This window comes from Lissotriton helveticus, chromosome 8 (assembly GCF_964261635.1).
Source record: "Lissotriton helveticus chromosome 8, aLisHel1.1, whole genome shotgun sequence".
Lineage (NCBI taxonomy): Eukaryota > Metazoa > Chordata > Amphibia > Caudata > Salamandridae > Lissotriton > Lissotriton helveticus.
The window spans coordinates 1,178,645,309-1,178,673,073 of record NC_136069.1 but is presented as its reverse complement, the minus strand read 5'-3'; positions in this window follow the sequence as shown (position 1 = coordinate 1,178,673,073).

The following is a 27,765-nucleotide window of genomic DNA, read 5'->3' as shown; positions in this document are numbered from 1 at the left end:
GTCCCAAAACGCTTCCACTGACCAGAAGAAACCCTATTGCCATGCTTGTAAAAAGCCTGGCCACTGGAAAACAGACAGCTGTTGTCCAAAGAATAGTAACAAAGAAAATATACCTCCAAGTAGAGCTCCAACATCTCCTGTTACTGTCAGCAGTAATCCCCCAGGTGGTGGGAGCACCCCCAAGAATTTGGGTGGCTTTACTTTTGGAACCCAGGTGGACTCTGGCCTAACCAGGTCCCCTAACACAAATACTCTTGTCTGTGAGAATGGCATGGGGTTTGCCAACTTCACTGATTGCCCAAACACTTTGAGCAAGTACAGGCAAGAACCCCTCATCAATGGTCAAAAAATTGAGGCCTACAGAGACACAGGGGCTAGTATCACTATGGTGACTGAGAATCTAGTCACCTCAAGGCAACTATTACCTGGTGCCACATACCAGGTGACAAACATTGATGGAGTGCAGAAAAATCATCCCATGGCAGTGGTAAATCTCAGCTGGGGAGGTGTCACTGGCCCAAAGAGAGAGGCATTGTCCCCAAACTTGCCTGTAGATTGTCTACTTGGTAATGATTTAGAAATCTCAGCCTGGGCTGAGGTTGAACAAGAAACCCATTCTAAAATGGTAAATCTCCATGGAAAGGTTAGCGGGGCTGTGATGGCCACAGCCCCGATCCAAGATGTCTTTCCTGAAAAGGTTGGTCGGGCTGTGCAAGACTCAGCCCCATCTTCAGCAGAATCCCTTCCTAAACAGATTAGCAGGGCTGTTATGGTAACAGCCCATACCCAAACTGAGTCCCTTCCAGAAAATGTTGGTGGGGCTGTGATGGCCACAGCCCAAACTCAAACTGATTCCTGTGTTGTGAAGCCTGAAACTATGGATCACTCCACACAAACAGAGAGCATTGAGGAGGAAGAGAAATCTCCCTCCCACCAGACATTAGGAAAGGATCAGCCTCCTAAGGGAACTGATCTTACCCCTTATGAAGAAACTACCCCAGAGGTAATCAGGCCTAGCCTGGCAGAGCCCCTGATGTCAGTGGACCCTTCCAAGGTGGGACCCAGTCTGGAGCAGGAAACCTGCCCCTCTCTACCCTGCCTCAGTCAGCCCAGGGCTACAGAGGTCAAGGAGGCCAGGGAGCCCCAAAGGGCTCCCTGTCAAATAAAGCACCCCCATCAGCAGATTAGGGCACCAAAGCTAGCAGCCCTTGCAAGGTGAAAAAGTTAAAAACTCCTGAGGGATCCCCCTTACCACTAGTTAGGGATCTCCCACAGATGGAAACTGTTGGGCACAGCCAAACCTGGGACCTAAGGGCCCCAAACCTGACCTGTCCCTCCAGTAAGCCAACAGAAGGGACCCAGCCTCCAGCTGTAGGCAGCCAGAGGTTGACCCTGAGAGCACAGTGCAACTCAGTCAAGGAAAGAAAGGCACGCATGGTGGAAGATGATTGGAGGAAGCTGAGCCATAATTTAGTGGAGCCTCACTTCAGTACTCCATCTCAACACCAGCCTTTTACTTTGACAAAACACACCACAGGTAGTAATTCCCCATGGTGGAGACCCTCTGATACCCATAAGGTGAGGGATTACATGGTGGACCATGACATAGGGGGTAACCATGCCAGTGCAGGTTCCTCCTTATATGGCCACTCAGGTAATATAGGCTTACCTGGCCAAGGATAGCCTTATCTCCTTTCGTTTGGGGGGGTTAAGTAGGAGGATGGATATCTGACTATGGTTACCCCAGATTTTTTACCTAGTGTTTAGCTGGTTTTCGACTTAGTTGGCCTTGGATCCTGCTAATCAGGGCCCCAGGCTATCTGCTCTTTCTTTAAATGGACTCCATGTACTATAGGTACATAACCAATTTGGTACTGGACACCTTGTCAGCCCCTGTACCATGCACTATAGGTGCTCAGGGCATAGGTGCATCCAAGGCCTACCAGGGGCTGCAGCATATCTTTTGCCACCCCTGGCTGGTACTTAAATCAACACAACTGGCTGTTCACACAGCTGGGGCAAGGTGGTGCAATAACCCCTTGCTTAGATATAGTATACCTATGTCTAAACCTATATCTGGACACATATATACCTATACGTCACTCCTATGGCAGGCCTTAACAATCCTGGAGGCAGAGTGCTTGGTTTTATGTGAGATGGTGCTCTAGCATGAACTGAGCCTGTCTGCAGAGGTCAGAACCATTTCTGTGCAGCTGTTCCAGTGATACTGCCATACCATATACTCTTAAGTGCATTATAATCCTCGCGGTTAATGCTAACTTTGGTTTGGCTGTATCAAAACATGTCGTGTTTGGTGTCATACACTTTGGAATACTACCCCCTCGCCAGTTCTGGCGACAGGGGTAGCATTCCACCCTTCTAGAGGGAGAAGACATGTTACTTTACTGAAAACGCGGTTAATCCTAACCAGAGCCCCAGCATCACAAAATGGATGCTGCTGCCACAGACACAAGTCTGGCCTTCTGCTGCTGACCGAAACTTGGCAGAGGACGCTTGGACAAAGGGTTTCCTGTCACAGGGAGGTGTCACACCACCCCAGACAGGAGATAGTGGATTGTAGCAGGGAGGGTTGAAAGAAACTAGACACTGCCTGGAGCGCACAAGGTGTCCCTGGACAGATTCCAGTCAAACCGGTTCTGGGGCCATCCAGCCCCAGTCCTGGTGGCAAACTGGACAAAGGGAAAGGGGTGTAACCATACCCTTCCCAGGTCCCATCCATAGGAGGGACCTAGCAGGTAACCCAGCCCCTAGATTTGGAATATAGGTGGGAGCAGTGCCAATGCACATCAGATTATCCTGACAGAAACTTATGAAATGAAACTCTGGACCCTTCGACATCCTACTCGATGTAGAAGACTGAAGAATCTCCCTTGTGGTCAAGGAGTGACCATCCTGTGCAAACAGGCACCATCCAGTACCTCGACGTTTGCTTTGTTGCAGTTCCCGCCGGAACTCGAGCGACAGAGATCAACAAGACCCAGCGTGCCTGCCTTCTAACAGCCCAATCCACAGTCTATGCAGAGCTGAGACCCGTGGAGGCGACCTGAAGCGTGGGAGCGGCCATCTTGGAGGAACTACGAAGCGCTGACCGTGCAGCATCCCTCGAAGCTGTGCATTGGAGTTTGAGAAGCTCCACCCCGAGCAGCTTTTGCACTGAAGCTCACCCCTCCACACTTGACGAATACTGCGTGGGGCCCTTTTGCATTTTCCTCCTCAACGCGTTGGTCCGGTCGCTTACCCGTTGGCTACTGGCCCCAGTACAGACGAACCTTTGAATTTGCTCTGCTAGTCTGATTGCTCCATGTTGGCCCTCGCTCCCCTGAAAAGGAGCACCCAATCTGACCTTCCTGGTCCGGTCAAGAAGCGATCTTTGAATCCTGCGTGGGTTGCCTTTGCCAAGGCTTGTTGACCCCAATCCGGAAGCCGACACCGCCGACAGCGAGAGCCTTTGTGGGACAGCTCGTGATTCACTCCAGGACCTCCTCGGTGCCCCAGAGTCTACGTGGCAGCGGAGACAAGCTTCACAACATCGACCTGATTGCGCCCGACATTGCCTGGTTCCTTCCTGGTTCCTTCCTGGTCACTGGCTAGTGACCCAGACTCTGTCCCCTCTGCTTTCAGGTACTCTACAACTTTGATCCACCCTTGGATCGCACCGGACACTTCTCTTCTGGACACCTGCAGCATCTTCATCTCCAGGCACCCTAGATCTTCGTGACGAAACCCGACACATCTTTGCACCTGTGCACCTGCTTCCTGTGGGTGCGGTAACTCTTGAACACCGGTGCTCCTGTAGTGGTTAACACCTCTAGTGTCTAAGTCTAAAGTTTTGTCCTTCTAGTCCAGTCGGAAGACTCTTAAAACTGTAACTCGATAACTTTTACGCACCATTGACTTTGCATTGGTGCATGCGTGTGCTTCCTGCACTGCACCCGAATCCCGCGGGCTACTCCCGTCCTAATTGCTGTTAGTCCAGTGTAGTCCCAGCGATTCCCAAGGCCCTAGGCCTTACCCCTGATCGATTAGTGATTGTTATACCACTTTTTTGATATATGTTTAAGTGGTCACCGGCCTCATCCATAACTGTGCAACTTTGATATGTTATATTGTGCTATTGTTTAAACGCTTGTGCTTCATTGCTCACAAAGAGTAGTGGGGATTATTCTGAGAATAAATACATATATTTTTATTATATATAACTTGTGTGGTGTCCTTTCATTTGATATTACAGGATTGCATATGGTAAAACAGCTGGCTTCACATGTTCTCTTGAGTTAAGCCTTTAGGCTGCTTAGTCCATGCTACCACTAGGATAGCTTGTCTTTAAGGTTGACTTACAACCACCACCATAAGGGATTGTTTGGACTGATACAAGGTGCCCACAGAACTGTGGACATCATATACCAGGCCAACTTCTCACAGATGCTAGTCGGTTAGGAGTTCTGGGTACTGAGGTGAGATTTTTGGTCCACCACAATTCACTGAGGTCCTGGGTCTCTGTGCACAGTTCTGTGTATGAGCAGAATCCCTGCAACATGGCACACCTAACGTAGTGGTCTTATTTTGAGACTCTCGAGTAGTGCTTATATCAGTCCAAGACACCCTCACTATTGTTTCCGGTTGACAGTGGTGACGGGATAACCTACCTATAGTTACATAGGTTTTTTTCAAGCTTGATAATTTCAAAAGGTTCGTACTTTTGAGTTACTATCTATTTAGTGCTATGCAACATTTTCTTTGAACTTTTTCTCTACTGTGTCCTTATGGCTGACGTTGAGATCCCCCAACATATGAGGGTGGCCATCCGCAATCATTTGCAGACGTATGGCGTCACTGTAGATGGCATGGTGGTAGTCTTTGTGGTGAGTGATGAAGTGGCATACCCATTTGAAATTTTCTACTCATGAGTTACCTTTCCTGCAGTCAATGCAGATTCTGGTCTGTTTCATGTTTATACTCCCACTACCATGCCTATTAACTGCACCCCATTTAGGACACTGGAGATTCCTATTTCGGCTTGGCAGCATTGAGTTTGGTTTAATGGCGCCCTTCCCCAATTGAAAACGGCGGTTCGGATGGACCCTTTGTCTATTCTTGTGGGCACGTGGCACGTTTTGGCCGGTTAAACACTGCATCCGCATTATCTGCAAGTTACTATAGATGAGCTGCGTGTGCTCTATGCCTCGTTGGTTGGGGTGCACCGGGCTCTAATTCAATACGTGACCCTCAACGTCCAGGTGGGGCCACCTGGTGCTGCGACGCAACCAGCTGGATCGGCCGGGATGAAAATTAATCCTGTCATGGTTAATTCGGTTATGGTCAAGCGGCCCAAGAATAAGGATGATATGCCTTTTTGGCTTGCTGAGAAATGTGACCAGGTAAAAGCAGTATTCCCTAATATGACACCTGTTGAGAAACATAGGATTCTTACAATAAGTGTGCAGAAAGACTTAATACCAGAGGTTCCTGATTGTGTAACCTGGTGTAAGATTTTTGCGACAGTCTATACTAAGTGCTTCGGCACTACGTCCATGGCTGTCCTGCCCTCCGTCATTAACCGTGTACAGGATGAACATGGTGCGGAGGTGGCTGTTGAGTTGGGAAGGAGACTCATGGCAGTGTTTGATGTTTCCAATCTCGTTCTTGCTAATGACAAGGAAGATGCGGTAAACGTCCAGGTAACTAATGCTCTGCGCAATATTCCCAATGCCGATAAGCCCCGACAGTTACTAAAAATCATTGCAGCAGCTTATCAGACCATTGGCCGCAATAGTTTGGGTGTTAAGCCTTTTGCTACAGCAGCGCAGAGGCAAACTCAGGAGCAGAAGTCTAATAAAGACAAACGCCCCGATTTTCCAAAGCAGAATTGGAATAAGAATAAGAAACGGGAAAAAGCAACAGAAAGAAGGGTACTGTCCTGCTTCACCAGTACCTGTGTATACTGAGCGCACTTTTGATTTGCGCGACCGCTCTACTACTAAGTCACCAGATCGTTTTCAGGTTCCTTATCAACGTACTCCTCGCTCTTTGCAGGATAAATCTGTCTCCCCAACCGGTGGAGGAGACGGCGGCAAAGGTCGGGGTGCCCGAAAGACTGACGGTAAAGGCAAGAAAGATGACTTTCAACATCCTCAACCCCAGTTTCAGAAGAAGAAAGTTGCAGCTTTGACAGGGAGTTATGCCATGGATAGTGAGAACACAGCTTCGGAACCTGACGTGGGCGCTGACGCTGTTAGGCAGCGCAGCGGAAATTACAGTAGTGCAGGAAGCATTGCGTCCATTTCTGAAGGTGACAGCAACTGACACGTTCGTTGCTGTTGAGACAGCTGACACTAGAGTGGCTCTCCTTGAAAGACTCTATGAAATAGTTATTTTAATTGAAGGTGACATACAACGTACTATAAAAGAAGTATTTTGGGAGAATCTAAACACTACCTATTACATTTTGTTAGCGGAAGTGGATTGGCCACCTCCTTACTTTCTAGCCTCTCAGCAAGGGGAGTAGGTAATCCTCCCTGCTTTCGCACATACTGTGGCAAAGAAGCAGGCCCTGCATGTTGCAGAAGAGTGGGCTAAGGTGCTTGCACCGGCAGTGTACCGTACTCAATATGGATGGGACAAATTTTCTACCAGACATGAGGTTCCATTGCGGTCTATGCCACAGCCTCAACCCCAGTACCCCATGTGATGTGAAGCGAAAGCTCCCTTGGCAGAAATCCTTGAACAATTGGAATATTAGGGTGTGATTGAAATGTGTGTGTCTCCGATGAATAAACCTCTGTTAACTGTCACCAAGCATGATGGCTCATACCGTTTGGTATTGGATTACTGGTACTTAAACACCCATTGTCGGACCTGCGCGGTACAGAATACTCACAGTTCTGCCCTTGTGGATAGTCTTGTGTGTAAAAGGTTTAAAACCACACTTGACATCTTCAATGGGTTTTTTAGCCATAACCTATCCTCTATTAGTAGTCAATGAACAGCTTTCACCTGTGGCAGCAAAGAAAAGCAGTTCCGAAGATTAGCTATGGGTTATAAGAACAGTCAAGGCGTCTTTGCCGCACGCATAGTCTCTCTTTTGGAGAGGCTCGACCCTGATGCGTGTTCGTATGTGAATAACATTTACCTCACAGACGACGAATTATGGACGCTTCTGTTTCGAGTTGACCGCATCATCTGTATGTTTGCGAGTGTTGGTTACAAATTTAACTTTGCAAAATCTCACATTGCAGACTTCACAGGGTTGTTCTTGGGCTATGAGCTCAACAATGAAGGTCGAGGTTTGGCACCTCACTTCCTGGAGAAATGCACACAATTGCATGCTCCTACGACTCTGAAAAACTACAATCTTTACTGTTTTTTATTTTATTTTGGGCGTCCTTACATTCTCGATTAGCCCAGCGTATCAAGCAGCTATATGCCTTGGTACAACCTACTTATTCCAAATATTGCTGGCTGCCTTAACATTCTGCAATTTTGCAATGTTTGCAGTCTGATCTTCTTGAATCTACATTCTTATTGACTCGTGACAACAACACCAACCAGGGAATAAGAATTGTGCCTGGGGCGGTGAGTTTCATATACCTGACTTTTAATGAGGGTGACACAGTCCCTATCACTTTCAAGTCACACTTGCACACTTCGGCTGAAATGCGATTTTCCTCTGTGGAAAGAGTTTTGAATGCAGTGCAGATGGCGATTCTGAAAGAACGTGCTCTGTCACAGGGGAAACGCATGTTGTTTGTTACACCGTACCTGCCTTGGAGGCAGTGACGAAAGCTAATGTACCTAATTCGAAAGCTTTGCACCCTCGGTGGATACAATGGGCCACATCTTTGACGTCTCCCGATGTCACTTTTATTTTTGATTCCTCTTTGCAGACACAGGAGTACTTGCAGAATGAATTTGTTCATCATGCTCCTCTCACCATGCGCCCACTGGAAGATTTCCATTGTATCATATACACAGACGGATCGGCGCAACCCCGACAGAGTCTAAGCCTGCCTATTCAGCGGCCTGTGCAATATTGGTTGGTACTATGGTGAATGGAGAGTTCAAGTCCGATGTCGTGCATACTCAGACATTAGGGGACTGTACCGCCCAATTGGCAGAGATCCGTTCTCTGGTGCTTGCACTGGAGTACGCTGATCCTAGTGTGACTACTCTTGTTGTGAGTGATTCTTACTACTGTGTACAGTCTTACAATGACAACTTATTCTTTTGGACTCAGAATGACTATCTTGATTCCAAAGGTGGCACAATCAAACACAGAATGTTGTGGGTTTGAGTGGCCGAGCTTAAAGAACGGCTGCCACACATGTTTGTAATTCATACTCTTGGTCACCAACGCGGGGGGGTACACGCTGTTGGTGACGGTCTTGCTGATGAAGCAGCGAAGACAGCAGTGGTGACATTCGTGGTAGCAGCAGTTACACGATCCAAAAGTAAGATTGATGATGACATCTTGGCAGCTATTGCTGCAACAGAGAAGGGATTACCCTAGAGGTATCCCTTCTAAATACTCTTATCATTTAAGTCCTGATAATGTTCCCTATGTGAGAGTTAACAACGTTGGTGATAGGTTGATTCCCAACGTGGACCGCAGGCAGACTTTGATTACAGCGGCTCACGAGGGGATGGCCTCAGCTCATGTCAGTGTGTTGGCTACTGTATCTCTCCTACAGCAGCGTTACTGGTGGCGGGGTTGTACAAACAGACGCGTGATTATGTCCTTAATTGTGACATTTTCCAGCAGATTAAACCTTCGACTGCTGCGCGTCCTCCCCAGACACAGTTGTACATATCTAATAAACCGATTGGGTGCTTTTATTTAGCTCACTGCAGTCCTTTCTCCTCAGATACTGCGTATAAGTACATCTTAGTTACAGTTGATTTGTGCACACGCTTTATTTGGGTGTAGCCACAAGGAGTGCTGATGCCTGCACTGTCATTGTGGGAATTTTTGCATGTGGTACCTTTCATTTGGACCAGGGTCCAGCGTTAACCTCTAAGGTGTACAAGGATGCCATGGCTTCATTGGGGGTCCAAGTAAAATTGTAATCTCCATACAGATTTGAGGGCAATAGTGTTGTGGAGCGGATGAACCATAACTTAAAGCAATCCTTGACAGCTAAGATTTTAGGTACAGCCGGAACTGGCTAGCCCATCTCTATAGCATACAGCGTGCACTTAATATTCTCCCTAGAAGGTCTGTGGGTGGGCGGACCCCAAACAAAATGCTCTTTGGCATCAAAATGTTTGTTCCGGACCTTGAGGGTCTAGACATGGCGGTGCCTGCAGCATCCTTTGACGTAGATGAACATTCTAATGTTTTACAGAACCTACAAAAGACCAGAGACAGTCTTGCAAAGGAACATTTGCCCTCCACATTTGATGCTGCTCTTCAGATTCCGGTAGTTGGCTGTCTACCCCGAGTTGGTGATCTGGTCTATGAGAAGGTGGAGAACAAGAACGAGTTTGGCCCCTCATATCGAGCATCAGTTCCTGTACTTGGCGTGCAGGGCACAATAACAGTAATGTTACCTCCACTACCTTATCGCAAGGAAAACAGGTACATCTCCATTGACAATGTCAAATTACAGCGAGTGGCCGATTCTTCTTAGTATGACACCTGCGGTCTCTTGTCCAGCGATGATGAGAAATTCTGTTTTCGCTCCGGCAAGTAACACCGGACCTGACGTTGCCATCAAGGTGCCTACAGTTACAAATCCTTTACTGAGTTCCCCGGCTGGTGATCCCCTTGATGATACTTAGTATACTTACCCCACAGATTTGTCAATGCCTGATTTGCAAACGAGTGCAGTTAACCAGTCACGCTTTTCATTTGACACTGACACTAGCACATCAAAGTCACCCTCAAAGATTTCTATTTTTGCTGTTTGGTTTAAAAAACATTTTTTGATACCTCCTTGGACTTACATTTGGCTGGTGCTTTTCTCAATTTTTTTGTTCATGTCCATTGAATTCGTGGTATATTTTTTCCGCTTTGTGAACGGCCATTATGTTAAAGAAAGATCTACAATTAGACTTATTGATGGAACTTTGGCACCCCACTCCTCATCTCACATCATGAAGAAGGTCCAGACTTTAGTTAATATCACTGCTTAGCCCGTATTAAATGGGATTGTATAGGATGCTGTAAAATTTCAAATCCACGGCACAAAGGTTATAAATGTTTCCAATGTACTACGTGTTTCAATGGGGGAGGTGGTGAAACAAAACATACGCTCTGTTGATTGGGATGTCCAAGCCGTAGAGGCTCTGTTTTATGATTTGAAATATTACGCTGCTTTTGATGCTGAAGATTTGTATTTAGACTCTGCGAATTGTACAGACTTATTTTGCTACCAACACTATGGCTATCACTTTCTGCATAAAGCTAACACATTTAGAAATGTGGTTAATTACACTCAATGGGAACATTGTCCTGCTCCTGTTGAAGGCTGCTCAACAACTCTTTTAAAGAAGTTTACTTATTTTACTGATTTTAATCAGTCCAGTACTGAGGCATTTTATTTTAAGATGACTGCTAAGTCCTCTTCCAAAGTTAGACTTACCCACACTAAATTATTATATTAGACTAATTGGCTTTTGGGGGCTGTGAACTGTGGAAAGAAACTGCTAATCTTAAATATGTTTGGGGTTCTACAGGGTGGCAGGTATAAGGCACTGAGGCTTTGCATCGTGCAGGTCTCATCCCGAACCATATGTTGCTTTTGAATTCGACTATTTCACAAACCACCTGCTTTGGATTGGCTACGTCTAAAAGTTAAATGCTCCTTCTCTTCCTGATTTGGGTAAATACCCTACATGGTACAACCACACCGATAAGTCCCTTACTGAGTTACAGGCTCTAATACCAAATTCCTACTTTAATATTTCCAGTTTTGATTCCAGAGGTTGGTTGTTATGGCAAAAAAGTTCAGATCTGTGTCAACATCATTTTCTGGGTCTGGCCCTGGGCTACACAAGGTTAGGGTGGATTCTCGTTTTGAAAGTGACCACACTGTTACTACCTATTCGGTAGGCAAATTATGCCAAAGTTGGCTCAAACATTCCACCTTAGCGTCAGTTAACCTCCATTTGTCCAAATTGACTGATGAAGTTGATCTAAAGGATTTTGTTAAAGGCCCTGCAGATGGCTGGTCGAAAAGATTTATTTATGTATTATATGCTGTTTACAATGAAGTTTGGAAACTCTTGCAAATAGAAGCTGCATCTAGATTACGTGCTATCGACCACGCTAATTTAGAGAAAAAGTACTTGCAGTTGTTGATAACAGTATTAACACCCTTTCTTCCCAAATTTACACATTGGATCATATTGTTTCATCTGTTGTTGATATCGTACAGGATGAAGTGACTATTTTTTACCATGGTCAAAATCAATTAGGTTCAATCATGCAATTTGCTTGGACATTACAAACGTTAAAGGCTGGTAAAGTTCCCTGGGACTACATGAACACCTCTTCTCTATTTTTACCATTTAATTTGACTGTTAAGCAACAATTTATGTCTTTACCATTTTCTGTGGCCGAATATAATTCAGCTGTATGGCTCATTCATGGGTTAATAAAGTTGCAGTTTCCCTTATTCAAATTCGATTCATGTGTGAAGTATTATGCAATAGGCAGATATGAAACTTTGGGAAGTGCCTTTCCTAATGAAGTTTGGTCTCTGACATTCACTTATAGATACCTGAGGGAAGGTAAAGAAGTTTATTTGAAGGGTGAAGATTGTACTTCGACACCTGATCACTCATTAGTTTGCAAGAACATCCAATTGCACAGCTCTTGTAATTCTGACGCACCAAATTTAGCCTGCATTTTGAAAGGGAATACTGTCCCGGCCAGAACTCCCACTTTCACTTTGCTAGCGAATGGTAGTTATTTGCTTTTAAATAATGAAGATTGCTTTTGTATGCTGGCAGGGATTACGTACATTGTGACTGTTTTTCAACGTGTAGTCTGTTGCAAAAATGTGCTATTCCCTCCTCCGCATGGGAAGCTCGATGTATCCATCTGGCCTTCCATTCCGACCTTGAAAGCAGAGTTCAACAAGATGAGTCGAATAAGGGCTCTTTTGTCTCAAAAAGAAGTCTCCCTTACATCTTCGCGTGAAACATTTGTCCTTCACATGGCAAACACTCGCACCGAGGTGCATGCACTCTTGAATAGTGATCTCCCCTGCATTTCGGTGCTTTGATTCATACTATATTCAATGCCTCGTCGACCACAGGCTTGGTGCACTTTTTTAAAATAGTAAGTTCTGGCCTTGTGACGTCATTCCAAACTATATTTGGTGTGATACCGGCATTTTTTCATTCTGTTTTTTCCAGCCTCTTTTGCGGTTTACCGTTAATCCTCGCCTAAGCTGCCGGTGTACTTCTGTTAATTTGCTTGCTCAAAAATGGTTGCACATTCTGAGTCACACGACAACCTGCAGCGGCTGCTCCAACTTCGTAATAAGAGGCTTGGATACTATGGATCGCTACCCCTGGCTACCTTGAGTGTGGCGTATGGATTATCTTTCCGGTTTTCGAACTTTACCTGGTACAGCCAGTCTTCCATTGACTGGATTGCAGTTTTGAATGTGCTCTGGATTTGTGTCTCTGCAATACGGTGTCTCTTATCCCGGATTATGATCTACTAATAAGTCCATTAGTTGCTCATGAGTTAGACTGTTCTGGTGTCGGAATAATAGCCTGCGCAGCGGCACATGGAGTCCTAGGTAATTGGAACATTTGGACTGCAGCCCATGACTTTCTGGCACGCAGTTATCTCGAAGAACACCCGAGTTGTCCTCTGATGGTGCTAGAGGCTCTGGCTGTTGAAGAACATGTATGTTCTTTTCCATTACTGAATTGGATGGATGAAATGTTCTCTGATGATAACAACGGCTTCCTATTGGAGGCGGTTGCAATGTACAGTGCCTATACGCTGTTGGATTGAAGTGACATTTTTTCTACTACATAGACACGTACAGGACTCAGGATTTTTATCACTTTTTTCTTTCTCAACATTAAATTTTCCGGACGCTCTTCCACCCTTGCTGGGATTTTGATAAAAAAGTTTTGTGGCTACTAATTCAGAATTTTACTCCCAATTATCCAGTTTGGCAAAATTTTGAACTTGGTTCTGTTTCACTCGAACTTGAACTCTGTGTTCCAAAATTGCCCCCCTTCTTATGCGTTTTCCGATCAGGGGAGGGAGTAGTGTAGGCAGGCCCCTGCTTGCGCACATTGATAAGTTAGCATAAGCTTATTAGAAGTTTAATCGCCATTTTGCCTTTTTGCCGCTTTTGCACATGCACTGCATGTAGCTGTTGTAAGTTTGACTGCGTGAAGATCTTCACAAGAGAATGGATTATTTTCAACATCCCTAGACCTACACCGCAACCTTAGTCTGCACAGTAGTGCTAAAGCCTCCAAGGTTATCATAACAATGTTAGCTGTTTTTCGGGCTGATCGGCTCACACTTAGACACAACATACGCACAGCTGCAGCGAACTGAAATTCTGTCGCCTTTAATATGCCACTGCATGCATGATCATTGATTTTAGAAACTTGGAGAAAATCCATTTCCAGAGAGACAGAAAGCTTTTGCAGATTCTGATGTGATTTACCTCTGCTGATCTTGGAGGTATGAGGTCCCCTGTTCAAGCCTAAGAGACCTTCTATATTTTATTAAACATGGGGTCATATTATCAAGACAGGTGATAACATTATCACCGCTTTAGCAGCAGAAAACTGCAGCTAAAATGGTGATAATGGGCTTGATAATATGCTCTATGAAATTCCAATTGAAGCCCATGTTAGATGTGAAGGACATCTAACCTGGGCTTCAATTGGAATACCATAGAGCATATTATCAAGCCCATTATTGCCGTTTTAGCGGCATACAAGGCACTATAGGACTTGTTTCCACTATCATTATAATATGATTTCTCCTTTTGTGTTTTATGGAATTGTAACAATGCTGCTTGTATTATTTTTAATCCTATGCCTGCTTATGTTCGCAAAAAAACTGCATCTTAGAGCACGTCATTAAAATAAACATTGTAAACTCTATAGATTCTCTTTTTACCCATGTTGCGGACTGGTATGAGAATGACAAACAAAAGAGTGTTCTTGATTCCCACCATTCCTGAGAGTAACCTAAGTCGCATGTTCTGAGTTGTCTAATCATTAGTACCTTTGCTATAGGACGTAGAGCTAATGTGACACTGATGCTAGTCGGTTAGTGGTTCTAGGTACTGAGGTGAGTTTTTTGGTCCACCACAATTCACTGAGGTCCGGGGTCTCTGTTCACAGTTCTGTGTATCAGCAGAATCCCTGCAACAACCCCAGTTCAAACCAGTTGCAGAGGTGCTCAGCCCCTGTTCTGGTGAGAAACAACTGGACAAAGGGAAAGGGGTGTAACCCCCTCTCCCTCCCTGTATCCTCCCATAGGTGAGTCCTTAAGAGTATGTCCAACCCCCTAACTTAGTATAAGTATGGGAACCCGGTCCTTAGGACTTTAGATGACACCTGGACAAAACTCTGCAACACATATCCTGGAACTTCAACATTCTATTTAGACTAGAAGACGGAAGAATCTCCCTTGGGGTCAAGGAGTGACTCCCCTGTTCAAACAGTCACCGATGAAGCAATTGCCGGTCTGCATCTTTGACGCTCCCACCAGATCCCGAAGTACCTGCAGCCCAGAAAGAGGATTTCCAGACTTCTCTAAGGCGGCACGAATCCCCAGCAAAGCTGAGACCCGCAGCCTGAACGAGTGACATGCAACCAGAACTCCTGACACTGTGCAACTTTGCTAAGTGCATTGACTTCCCAAGCTTTTCTGAAGTTGTGCTTTAGGTTATGTGTAGCCCAAGCCCTGAGCATCATCTGTACTGAAGATTGTGGGCCTACACTCCACAAGTGCTCCGCGGGTCTGCTTCTAGCATTTCCACTTGAGGTTTCTTTGCGATCCCTGGTAACTCAACTGATGGGTCCCCACAAAGGTAACTCTTATGTTTCTTGGGTTTTCCTTATTGCACCAGACGTGCCCTGACTCCCCTCCAAAGGGTGAGTCCCTCAGACCTTTCTGGTCTGCACCAAATCCAATATTTGCTTTATGCATGGGTTTCTGTTGCCAAGGCTTGTTGGGACCAATCCGGATACCGACACCGCAGCACTCGACATCCTCTATGGGACAGCTTGAACCCAGCTCCTGATCATCATCGACACCTCCTGGTCGTTATGGCTGTAGAGTCAAGCTTCACCTTCTTCACCTGAAATCACCTGACATCGGTGGGCATCTGCTCATCGCCTTCCTGGTCACTGGCTAGTGACCTAGACTTTGTCCCCTCTGCTTTCAGGTTCTTCACTACTCTGATTCAGGCTTGGATCCACCCGGACACTTTCCACTTGGATGCCAGCAGCATTCTGCAGCAGCTCTCCATTGAAATCGACAACAAAACCTGATATGAAAAGACACCTAAGCACATGGCTTCCCTGGGTGAGGTAATTCGAGTACTTTGGTGCTCCTGTGGGTGGTGACTCTAGAACCTCCTAGTTCTAAAGGGGATTGCTCCAAGTCCTCTTCCAAGTGTCCTTCATCTGTAATTTTCCAACCGCGACTTTCCCCATGGAAGCTAATGGTGATTCGCGGCTGTGTTTAGACACTGTATGCGTCCCCGTGGGTCCCCTGTGTCACTACCTTGGGTCGTTTCTGGTGGCCCCAGCGGTTCTAAAGGCTCTAGGCCTTGTATCTATGACAGTCGTGGTTCTTATACCACTTTCTTAATATATGGATTACTACGCCCCTAGGGCTCAACATATATTGTGCTAATTGACTGTGTTTACTTTATGTACTTTTGCCTTTAGCCTCATAAAGAGACTAGAGGGATGTATTTAGAATAAATACATATATTTTATATAGACACCTGGTGTGGTTCTCCTTTGTTTGGTCATTCATGAGATGATAGACTGGTAAAACAAGCTGCTTTACATTCCTTCAAGACTTAGCCTGAAGGCTGCTCTCCACAGCTACCACTAGGATTTGTTTCTATATAGGTTGTCTTTAAACCTACCATCAATAAGGGTCGTTTGGACTGGTGCAAGGTGCCCACTAGAATAGTGGACAGCATATGCCAGTCCAACTTCTCACATTGGTGTGCAGCGTGTGGGATTCCAGCTTGCCATTGTTTTACCAGATAATCTCAAGCGATTGATCATTTGAAAACCACTAAAGGTACAAGAGGCACATATAATACAAGCTTAAATACAGTAAGTTCTACTGAACTTGGAGTTGTGTGTCAATAGCTTAAGCACACCCTTTCTACAACTCAAGGGAGTTTAGTAGGTAAACAACTCGAGTAGGTAGTGCATACACCACACCTCACTAGTTATGCTTTCAGTGCCAGGACCTAGTGTGTGCTTGCCAGATGTCAGTAAATTACGGACATCTGAGTATGACACATTCCCTTTCTCTGAATTAAGGGCTCTGAGTACTATGAGAAAACTGAAGACTGGCAAAGGTGCAACCACCCAACGCCTCAGAGAGGTATTAGTGTTAGATGACCTTAGTAAGGCTACAGACCCTGAGAGGCAGGCAGTGGGGTGGAAGCATCAGATGAAGAATATCCAAGTGGTCCAATCCCACAGGAATTCGAATCTGATGCTGACCAGGCAGGTTACAATGACCAAGACCTGGACAATCCCGCTCCTACTGCAGATGGAGATGGAGGCCCAGTGGGTCCCTTCTTTGTCCCCCCAGGAAGAGTTGGGGGTGTGCCTAGAAGGCCAAGATCACCTTCAGTGGAATCTAGCCATTCTGACACATCTGAAGGGACCTCTGTCTTTTCTCATAGGAGGGACGCCTCCCAGGAGAAGAGAGAGCATCAGATGAGACTTGAAGTAGCTCAACTGAGGATAAGGAGACAAGGAGTAGCCTTAGAAAGGGAGACCCCAGAGCTTGAAAAGGCTAGAAAGAAGATGGGACTAGAGTGTCATGGTGGCAGCTATTTCCCTAGTGGTAGGGATAGGTCTTATGCCCATAGAAACTTAAACAAGATTGTCCCTCCCTACCAGAGTGGGGATGACATCCACAAATGGATAACTGCACTGGAAAGGGTCTGCAAAGTACAGAAGGGCCCCCTGGAGCAGTGGGCAGCAATCTTGTTGCTCTCCTTTGCAGACAAAGGTAGAAACAAGCTCCTCACTGTCAGAGAAGAGGATGCTGATGATTACAGAGTCCTGAAGGGTACTCTCATAGATGGGTTTGGCCTAAACACTGAGCAGTATAGAATACAGTTCAGAGATACCCAAAAGACACTGACTCAGGACTGTGTTGACTTTCTAGATTGTGCTACTGAGGCTCTGGGAGGCTGGTTACTGGGCAATAAAATGTGTGATTATACAGGATTGTATAACTTGATCATGAGGGAGCAGATCCTTAATAACTATCAGAATCAGCTGTTGCATCAGCACCTGGTAGACTCTGATCTGAACTCTCCACAAGAATTGGAAAAAAAGGACAGTCAAATAGGTCAGAACCAGGGTGAAGCAGAAGGTACAGAACCAAGGTGGTGACCAGAAGAAGTAAGATCCTAATAAGGGTGGGGAAAAGAGTAAAGACCAGAAGTCTTCACAAGGCCCCCAAAAATCTTCTACTGGTGGGGATTCACAATCTTCTAAAAAGAAAGGCCAAAAGAAACCATGGTGTAAAGTCTGTAAACAGAATAGCCATTGGACTAGTGATTGCACCAAGAAAGATGCAACTCCAGGCACCATTGCCCCTAAGGCAACTGTTCCCCCGAGTTCAGCTTCAAGTGGTGGTACTCAGCAGAAGTGTGTAGTAGGGTTAACCTTGGGGACTGAGATGGGCTCTGGCATAGTCAGAGTACCAACTCAGGCTGTGTTAGTCTGTGATGGAGGCATGGATATGTCCTCCTCTGTGAGTCCCAGTAACCTGGGCACGTACAGACAACAGCCTTTAATAAGTGGAAGAGGCTTTGGCCTACAGGGACACAGTAGCAAGTGTCACTATGGTGACACAAGAATTTGTGGACCCTGGAGAATCATACTTGGTGAACTTTACCAAGTGACCAATGGTAGCAATGTCAGGACCAACCATGCTCTGGCAGTTGTTAATTTCTCCTGGGGAGGGGTAACTGGCCTCAAGAAAGTTGTGGTAACTGCAGATCTCCCTGTTGAATGCTTGCTTGGCAATGATTTAGAGACTTCAGCCTGGTCTGAAGTGGAGTTTACGACCAATGCAGAAATGTTAGAGATCTCCGCACAAGTGTTTGCTGTGACTAGGTCACAGGTCAAATAGTCTAACACTGAACAGGCCCTGGATTCTGGAATAAGGGACCAGGGGCCAGATGTAGGTAAAATTATTTTACCACCTCTTAAATACCGAATCATACCGATTCGGTATTTAAGAAGTGGTAAAATATAAGTACCGAGATGTAGGTAAATACAGATGTGCATTTACCGAATCGGTAAAATTCGGTATTTACCGATTCGGTAAATACCGACCGGTAAATGCCCATTCATTCCTATGGGCTTTGAAGCCCATAGGAATGATTGGGCATTTACCGGTCGGTATTTACCGAATCGGTAAATACCGAATTACACAAGGGTGCAGGGGGTGTCACTTTGACACCCTCTAGCACCCCCAAAACGGGTTCAGGTGCCATGTGGCAGGCATACCTGCCCTAAGGGCAGGTCTGCCTGTCATATGGCACAGGTGTGCATGCACACATGTGCATGCACACCTGAATCGGTATTTTACCATCAACTTGTATTTGATGGTAAAATACCGATTTTGTAGGGCTAGTGGGACTCAGAAGAGTCCCACCTACATCTCGATTTTACCGATTCTGTAAAAATACCGGTCGGTAAATTTACCGACCGGTATATTTACAGATTCGGTAAAATTACCGAAATTGCCTGTTTTCAGGCACCTACATCTCAAAAGCCAAATACCGGTCGGTAACGGCCGAATTCGGCCGTTACCGACCGGTATTTGGCTACCTACATCTGGCCCCAGGTGCCTTCCAAAAAAGGGAGCAGTAGGGTTAAGGCAGTGCCTTCCACCCTGACTCAGAGTGATGATCAGTCTCTTGAGGGAGATGATTGTGCTCCTGAAGACGGAACTGTCCCAGAGGAGCTTGAGCCTTATCGGGTTGAGGTATTGGAGACATGGGGCCCTTCCAGGGCAGATCTGAGTCAGGAGCAGCTTAGCTGCCCTTCTCTGGAACCCCTCAGACAACAAGCTGCTGCTGAGGCTGCTGGGAATGCTAGTGGCACCAGTAAGATTTATTGGGATGATGGACTCCTGTACTCAGAGAGTAGAGACCCCAAGCCTGGTGCAGCCAGGAGGTTGGTTACACCTCTGAAGTTCAGGGGATTCCTATTGACACTAGCCCATGATATTCCTTTAGCAGGACACCTGGGCCAGAACAAGACTTGGGACAGAATTGTCCCTCACTTTCACTGGCCCCACATGTCTAAAGACACAAAGGAGTTTTGTCGCTCCTTTGTCCCGTGTCAAGCCAGTGGCAAAGCAGGTGGCACAAAAAAGGCCCCCATGATACCACTACCTGTGGTGGGGGTTCCCTTTGAAAGAGTGGGGATTGATATTGTTGGACCAATGGATCCTCAGACAGCATCTGGGCACAGGTGTATCCTAGTGGTGGTGGACCATGCCACTAGGTACCCAGAAGCTATACCCCTTAGGACCACTACAGCACCTGTGATGGCAGGAGCCCTCTTGGGGGTGTTCTCAAGAATGGGTTTCCCTAAGGAGGTAGTATCAAACAGAGGTTCCAACTTTATGTCTAGTTACTTGACTGCAATGTGGAAGCAGTGTGGAGTGAACTACAAATTCACCAACTCTATCACCCACAATGCAATGGTTTACTTGAAAGATTCAACAAAACCTTAAAGGATATGATCAAGGGTCTCCCAGAAAAGTTTAGGCGGAGATGGGACATTCTGCTACCCTGCCTTTTATTTGCATACAGGGAGGTTCCTTAGAAGGGGGTTGGCTACACCCCTTTTGAACTTCTATTTGGGAATCCTGTAAGAGGCCCATTGTGTCTGGTGAAGGAGGGATGGGAGTTACCTCTCAACCCCCCTAAACAGGAAATAGTGGACTATGTACTTGGTCCGCTCCAGGATGACTGAGTACATGAAAAAGGCAAACAAAAACCTTGAGGCAAACCAGGAATAACAAAAAGCCTGGCATGACCAAAAGGCTGTAAAGACTGTTTACCAGCCAGGACAGAAAATGTGGGTGTTGGAGCCTGTGGCCCCAGCAGCTCTCCATGACAAGTGGAGTGGACCCCACACTATTGTTGAACGGAAAGGAAGGGGTTACCTATTTGGTAGATCTTGGAACTCCCAGGAGCACTCATAGGGTGCTTCATGTCAACAGACTGAAGCCAAATGTTGTCATTGCAGACATGGGCTTGCTGATGGCTACTGATGAGGGACTGAAGAGTGACACTCTCTCAGACCTGCTCTCACAGAACCCTGATGATGGGTCAGTAGATGGTGTAGCCTTGTCAGGCAGCCTCACTGATCAGCAGCAAACTGATTACAGACAAGTGCTCAGTTAGTTCAGACATATGTTTTCTCTGACTCCAAGTCCGACTACCTGGTACACTCATGAAGTGGACACTGGGGACAGTCTGCCTGTTAAAAATAAGATTTACAGGCAACCTGATCATGTCAGGGACTGAATCAGGACTGAAGTCCAGAAAATGTTGGATTTGGGAGGTATTGAACCCTCAGACAGACCTTGGACTAGTCCAGTAGTCTTGGTACCTAAACCTCACACCCAGGGTGGTAAGAGAGAGATGAGGTTTTGTGTTGACTACAGAGGTCTCAACGCAGTCACTAGGACTAATGCCCATCCAATCTCAAGAACAGGTTATGCTCATAGATACTTTGGCCTCAGCCACGTTTCTGAACACATTTGATCCTACAGCTGGCTTCTGGCAGATCAGATTAGCTGATGATGCAAAGCCAAAGACAGCATTTTCAACCCATAGTGGGCACTATCAATCTGTGGTAATGCCTTTTGGTCTGAAGAATGCATCTGCCACTTTTCAAAGGTTGGTGAACAAAGTCCTAACAGGCCTGGTAGACTACTGTGCAGCATATCTAGATGATATTGCTGTCTTTAGCTCCATCTGGGAGGATCACCTGGTCCATCTGAGAAATGTTTTGGAGGCCCTGCAAAAGGCAGGCCTAACTATCAAGGCTACTAAGTGCCAGATAGGGCAGAGTCAGGTTGTGTACCTAGGCCACCTTGTAGGTGAAGGCCATGTTCAGGTTACAGAGCAAAATCCAGACCATCATGGAATGGGTTGCTCCAACTACCCAGACTCAGGTCAGAGCTTTCTTGGGCCTGACTGGGTACTACAGAAGATTTGTCGAGGAGTATGGTTCGATTTAAGTATGGGCGAATTTTGCGGATTTGCGGTCCGCGAAATCTCGCGAAATCGCAAAAAAAATCTGTGAGTTCGCGAAAAAATTTGTGAACTCGCGGATTTGCACAAATCGGGTAAATGTGTAGTGCTTTTCCTACACTACAGCTGTGTAAAGGGCCAGAAGAGTTGCCTCTAGTGACCACGTGTGTCTGTACCTTTGCCACCGCGCTGATAGGCACCGAGGTCCCTTCAGTGAGCTGTCCATCACAGTGGGGGAAAGGGCGGGAAGATGTTGCATACCCTAGTGTGTGTGGTGCGGGGTCAAACGGGCGGGGCTTCTATGCAAGTTCACATGCCTCTTGTTAATAAAGGGTCAGAGGCCGATCAGAGCAGCAGATGAGGAGAAAGCAGCCTCCTGGTCACAGGAAGAACACGGGGATTGCGCTCAAGAAACTTGTGGATGCAAAGACCTCCATCAAGGATTACAGCTAATTGTAGACGGTAGATCTGGGGAGAACGCACACCTGCATGGCCTCGACCGTGTTCACTAGTTTTTTGGGCTGATTATAATGCGTTACTGAATTTGAGATTCAACTCGGGCACCTGCTTTATTTATATCTGTAAGTGATTCTTGTTGCGGTTTAATTTTTGTGACAGGAGCATCGTGCCAGAATAAATCCTGCCTGCATAGTGCATATTTATCCACGAAGATGCCACCGGGTTGTGCCATACCTCTACTCAACTGGAGTACTTTCTACTGGCTAATGAGTAAGTGCTACCGTGTTGGGTAAATATATAGTGCTTTTCCTGCACTACAGCTTGGTAAAGGGGCCAGAAGAGTTATCTCCAGTGACCACGTGTGTCTGTACCTATTCCACTGCGCCGATAGGCGCCGAGGTCTCTCGAGTGAGCTGTCCATCACAGTGGGGGAAAGGGGGGGGGAGATGTTGCATACCCTAGTGTGTGTGGTTCGGGGCCAAACGGGCAGGGCTTCTATGCAAGTTCACATGCCTCTTGTTTATAAAGGGTCAGTGGCCGATCAGAGCAGCAGATGAGGAGAAAGCAGCCCCCTGGTCACAGGAAGAACACGGGGATTGCGCTCGAGAAACTTGCATCTTGTTTATCAAGGGTCAGAGGCTGATCAGAGCAACAGATGAGGAGAAAGCAGCCTCCTGGTCACAGGAAGAACACGGGCATTGCGCTCGAGAAACTCGTGGATGCAAGGACCTCCATCAAGGATTACAGCTAATTGTAGACGAAAGATCTGGGGAGAAAGCACACCTGCATGGCCTAGATGGTGCGCACTAGTTTTTTGGGCTGATTATAATGCGTTACAGAATTTGAGCTTAAATCCTGCCTGCATATTCATCCACGAAGATGCCACGTGTTGTGCCATACCTCTACTCAACTGGAGTACTTTCTACCGGCTAATCAGTAAGTGCTACCTCGTTGGGTAAATAAATGTATGTGAAGAAAAAAAAATCCGCCCGCGAGCGGATTTGCGGATTTTTCTGCAATTTCGCGAGATTCGTGGATTGCAAAATTGCCGAAAATCCGCAAATTCCGCGAGCGGAACGGATTTTCGGCCCATACTTAGTTCCATTGTGACACCCATGAATGACTTAACTTCTAAAAAAATGCCAAAAAAAGTTCAGTGGACAGTCAGCTGTCAAAAGGCATTTGATGACCTGAAGCAGGCCATGGGGACTGCACCAATTCTGCAAAGTCCTAACTCCTCCAAAAAATTAATTGTCCAAACAGATGCATCTGAGTTGGGGGTTGGGGCTGTGCTCTCACAATTGAATCATGATGGTCAGGACCAGCCAGTAGCTTTTATTAGCAGAAGGCTGACCCCTAGAGAGAAAAGTTGGTCAGCTATTGGGAGGGAGGCCTTTGCTGTGGTTTGGGCTCTGAAGAAGCTGAGGCCATACTTGTTTGGCACTCATTTCACTGTTCAGACTGACCATAAGCCCCTCTTATGGCTAAAACAGATGAAGGGTGAAAACCCCAAACTTTTGAGGTGGTCCATTTATCTACAGGGGATGGACTATACAGTGAAACATAGACCTGGGAGTAACCATGCCAATGCAGATGGACTCTCCAGATATTTCCACTTAGAACATGAAGACTCAACTGGTCAAGGTTAGTTTAATATCCCTGCTTCTGGGGGGGGGGGGTGTAGGATAGTAGGATCTGCATACTATGGTTACCCCCACTTTGTGCTGGTGTTTCACTGTTTTTCGACTTTAGTCTGACTGGGGCCCTGCTATTCAGGACCACAGCCTAGTTGCTTCCTCTCTAAATTGATTGCATGCACTTTAGGTATACTCCAGATTGGTTACTGGGTTACCCTTGTGAGTCCCTAGTATATGGTACCTTCGGTACTAAGGGCATAGGTACCCCAGAGGCCAACCAGGGGCTGAAGCATGTATTATGTCCCCCCGGGAAGCCTTCCAAAATGGCACCACAGGTCTGCTACTGCAGCCTGGGTAAGGTGGTGTAAGCACCCCTTACTAAAATATAGGTTACCTATATCTACCTTTAATCACTGACACATATAAACCTATAAGTCACTCCTATAGCAGGCCTTATCAATCCTGAAGTCAGAGTGCTTGGTTTGTGTGAGAGGGTGCCCATGCATGAGCAGGACCCCTCTGCAGCTTTCGAAATCTATTATCTGAGGCTGTTCTTTGATGCAGCCAGACAATATACTCCTAAGTGCATTATAACCTTGCGGTAAATGCTAACTCTGGAATGGCTGCATGGAAACATGTTGTGTTTGGTGTCAAACACTTTGGAATCCTACCCCCTCCCCATCCACCCCCCGCCAGTCCTGGTGGCGGGGGTAGAATTTCACCCTTCTAGAGGGAGAAGACATGTACACACTAACCTAACCGGTAATAGTTTAAAAGAGCCCCAGCAACACAAAATGGATGCTGCAGCCACAGACAAGAGTCTGACCACCTGCTGCTGGATGAAACTCCGGCAGTGGAGGCCTGGACAATAGGTTTCCTGTCACAGGGAGGTGTAACCACCTCCCAGACAGGCTTAGTGTATTGGGGCTGGGTGGGTGCATTCATAGAATGCTTTTCAGACAGTGGTGGGGCACACTTGGTGTCCCTGTACATACCCCAGCTCAAACCTGTTACAAGGGTGCTCAGCCCTTGCTCTGGCACGAAACTGGACAAAGGGAAAGGGGTGTAACCACCCCCTCCCTGGATCCTCCCATAGGTGGGTCCCTAAAGTATGTCCAACCCCCTAACTTAGTATGGGAACCCAGTAGTTAGGACTTTATATTACACCTGGACGAAACTCTGCAACATATAGCCTGGAACTTTGACATTCTATTTCGACTAGAAGATGGAAGAATCTCCCTTGGGGTCAAGGAGTGACTCCCCTGTTCAAGCAGGCACCAACGAAGCAATTGCCGGTCTGCATCTTGGACACTCCCGCCAGATCCCGAAGTACCTGCAGCCCAGGAAGAGGATTTCCAGACTTCTGTAAGGTCGACATGAGTCCGCAGCAAAGCTGAGACCCGCAGCCCGAACGAGTGACATGGAACTGGAACTCTTGACACTGTGCACCTTTGCTAAGTGCATTGACTTCCCGAGTTTTTCTGAAGTTGTACTTTGGGTTATGTATAGCCCAGGCCCCGAGCATTATCTGCACTGAAGATTGTGGGCCTACACTCCACAAGTGCTCCGTGGGCCTGCTTCTAGTATTTCCGCTTGAGGCTCCTTTGCGGTCAACTGGTGGGTCCCCACGAAGGTAACTCTTATATTTCTTGGGCTTTCCTGGTTGCTCCAGACGTGCCCTGACTCCCCTCCAAAGAGTGAGTCCCTCAGACCTTGCTGGTCTGCACCAAAGCCAATATTTGCTTTCTGCGTGGGTTGCTGTTGTCAAGGCTTGTTGGGTCCAATCTGGATACCAATGCCGCAGCACTAGACATCCTTTGTGGGACAGCTTGAATCCAGCTCCTGGTCATCGTCGACACCTCCTGGTCGTCATGGCTGTAGAGTCAAGCTTCACCTTCTTCACCTGAAATCACCCGACATCGGTGGGCATCTGCTCATCGCCTTCCTGGTCACTGGCTAGTGACCTGGACTCTGTCCCCTCTGCTTTCAGGTTCTTCACTACTCCAATGCAGGCTTGGATCCACCCAGACACTTTCCACTAGGACGCTTGCAGCATTCTGCAGCAGCTCTCCATTGAAATCGACAACGAAACCCGACACGAAAACACACCTATGCACCCAGACTCCCTGGGTGAGGTAACTCGAGTACTCCAGTGCCACCATGGGTGTTGACTCTAGAATCTCCTAGTTCTAAAGGGGTTGCTCCAAGTTCTCTTCCAAGTGTCCTTTATCTGTAATTTTCCAACTGCAACTTTCCCCATAGAAGTTAATGGAAATTTGCGGCTGTGTTTAGACACTGCCTGTGTCCTCCGTGGGTCCCCTGTGTCACTACTTTGGGTGGTTCTTGGTGGCCCCAGCGGTTCTAGAGGTTCTAGGTCTTGTATCTATCACAGTTGTGGTTCTTATACCACTTTCCTAATATATGGTTTGGTACGCCCCTAGGGCTCAACATATATTGTGATAATTTACTGTGTGCTAAATAAGTTTACTTTATGTACTTTTGCATCTAGCCTCATAAAGAGACTAGAGGGATGTGTTTAGAATAAATAGATATATTTTATATATATACCTGGTATGGTTCTCCTTTCATTTGGAAATTCATGAGATTATAGACTGGTAAAACAAGCTGCTTTACATTCCTTCAAGACTTAGCCAGAAGGCTGCTCTCCACAGCTACAACTGTCTTTAAACCTATCATAAATATGGGTTATTTGGGCTGGTGCAAGGTGCCCACTAGAATAGTGGACAGCATATGCCAGGCCAACTTCTCTCAGCGTCCTGCCAGTCTTCTGTGACGTCTATGCCGGTGCGTCATCCAGGTTCTTTTCCAGGCCTGTGGCATCATAGACACCTGAAGGAATCTCCCTTGGAGTGAAGGAGTCACTCCCCTGCATCTGCAGGCACTGCAACTAAACTGACCGGACTGCTGCTCCTGACATCCGACGGACTTCAAAAGGCTCAGCAACATAGGTGGTGGTTCTGCAACTCCCTTATGTTCCACCCTGTCTTCTCAGCAAGTTTGAGGCCAGCATACCTCGTAGAAACCTCAGGAACAGCATCCCTGTGTACCGCATTGACTTGCCATTCTCAATGCTTGTTGACTCTGTCATCCAGAGATCATCGGGTTAAAAGAAGCTCCATCCTCAGGCATCTTTTCTTGCCAAGATCTCCGGACTCAATGAATCCTCTGAATAGTGGCCCTGCATCTTCGGCCTGTGGGTTCTCTTGGATGTCTCCTTGTGCTTCAGTGGGCTCCTCTGCTGGTTCAGTGCCTGCTCAAACTCTCCTGCATTTGGTGAGTCTATTAGTCTTTGCTTGTCCCAACATTGCACCTTTGTCATTTACCCTGTCTGTTGCTGCTGCCATGGCTTGTTGGTGCTTCTGCAGGACACTGACCCCATGATTCTTGGCTTCTGACATGAGGCAGCTCGTGAACGGCTTCTGGTCTTCACCGCGTCGCCTGGTCCTCACAGCTGCAGAGACAAGGCCACTGTCAACTCTCCTGCATGTTCCAAGATTGGTGATCATTGGTCTTCCGTGCCTCCTGGTCATACCCAAGTGGCATATACTCTGTCCCCTCTGCTTGCAGGTACCCTTCAAGAATCCATCCTTGGATTCCAGTGGACTCTTTCACCTTCTTCGCCAGCAGCATTATTTTTGAAGTCCTCCATTGTGGTCTACGGTGGTTTCCGACGTCATTTCGCAACTATGCACCCAACTTCCCTGGTTCAGGTATCAGGTTCCTGGGTTATCCACGGGTGGGTTAACTCTCTAACCTCCTGTCTTCCATGAGTTTTCTTCAGGGTCCACTGGAAAGGGTCCTTCTTAAAAACTGCAACGCAACTTCCCCATTGATTTGCATTGAGTACGGGGCTGTGTTTCCACTCTGCACTCTGGGGTTCCTGGGTAATTACCTCGGGTGGTTCCGTGGGGCTCAAGCTCTTCTGAGTCTTCTGGTCCAAGTCTTGACTTTGGTCGCAGTTTGCATTCCACTTTAGTATATTGTTTGGTCTCCCCCTGGAGATCACTGTGTATTTGTTCTTACTTACCGGTTTTTCGATTTAAGTTATTGTGTTTATTGTGTTTATATCTCTGGGTAGGAGATATACCAATGTGTTAGTGAGTGTGTATAATAAATGTAACTATCTTTATCACTAC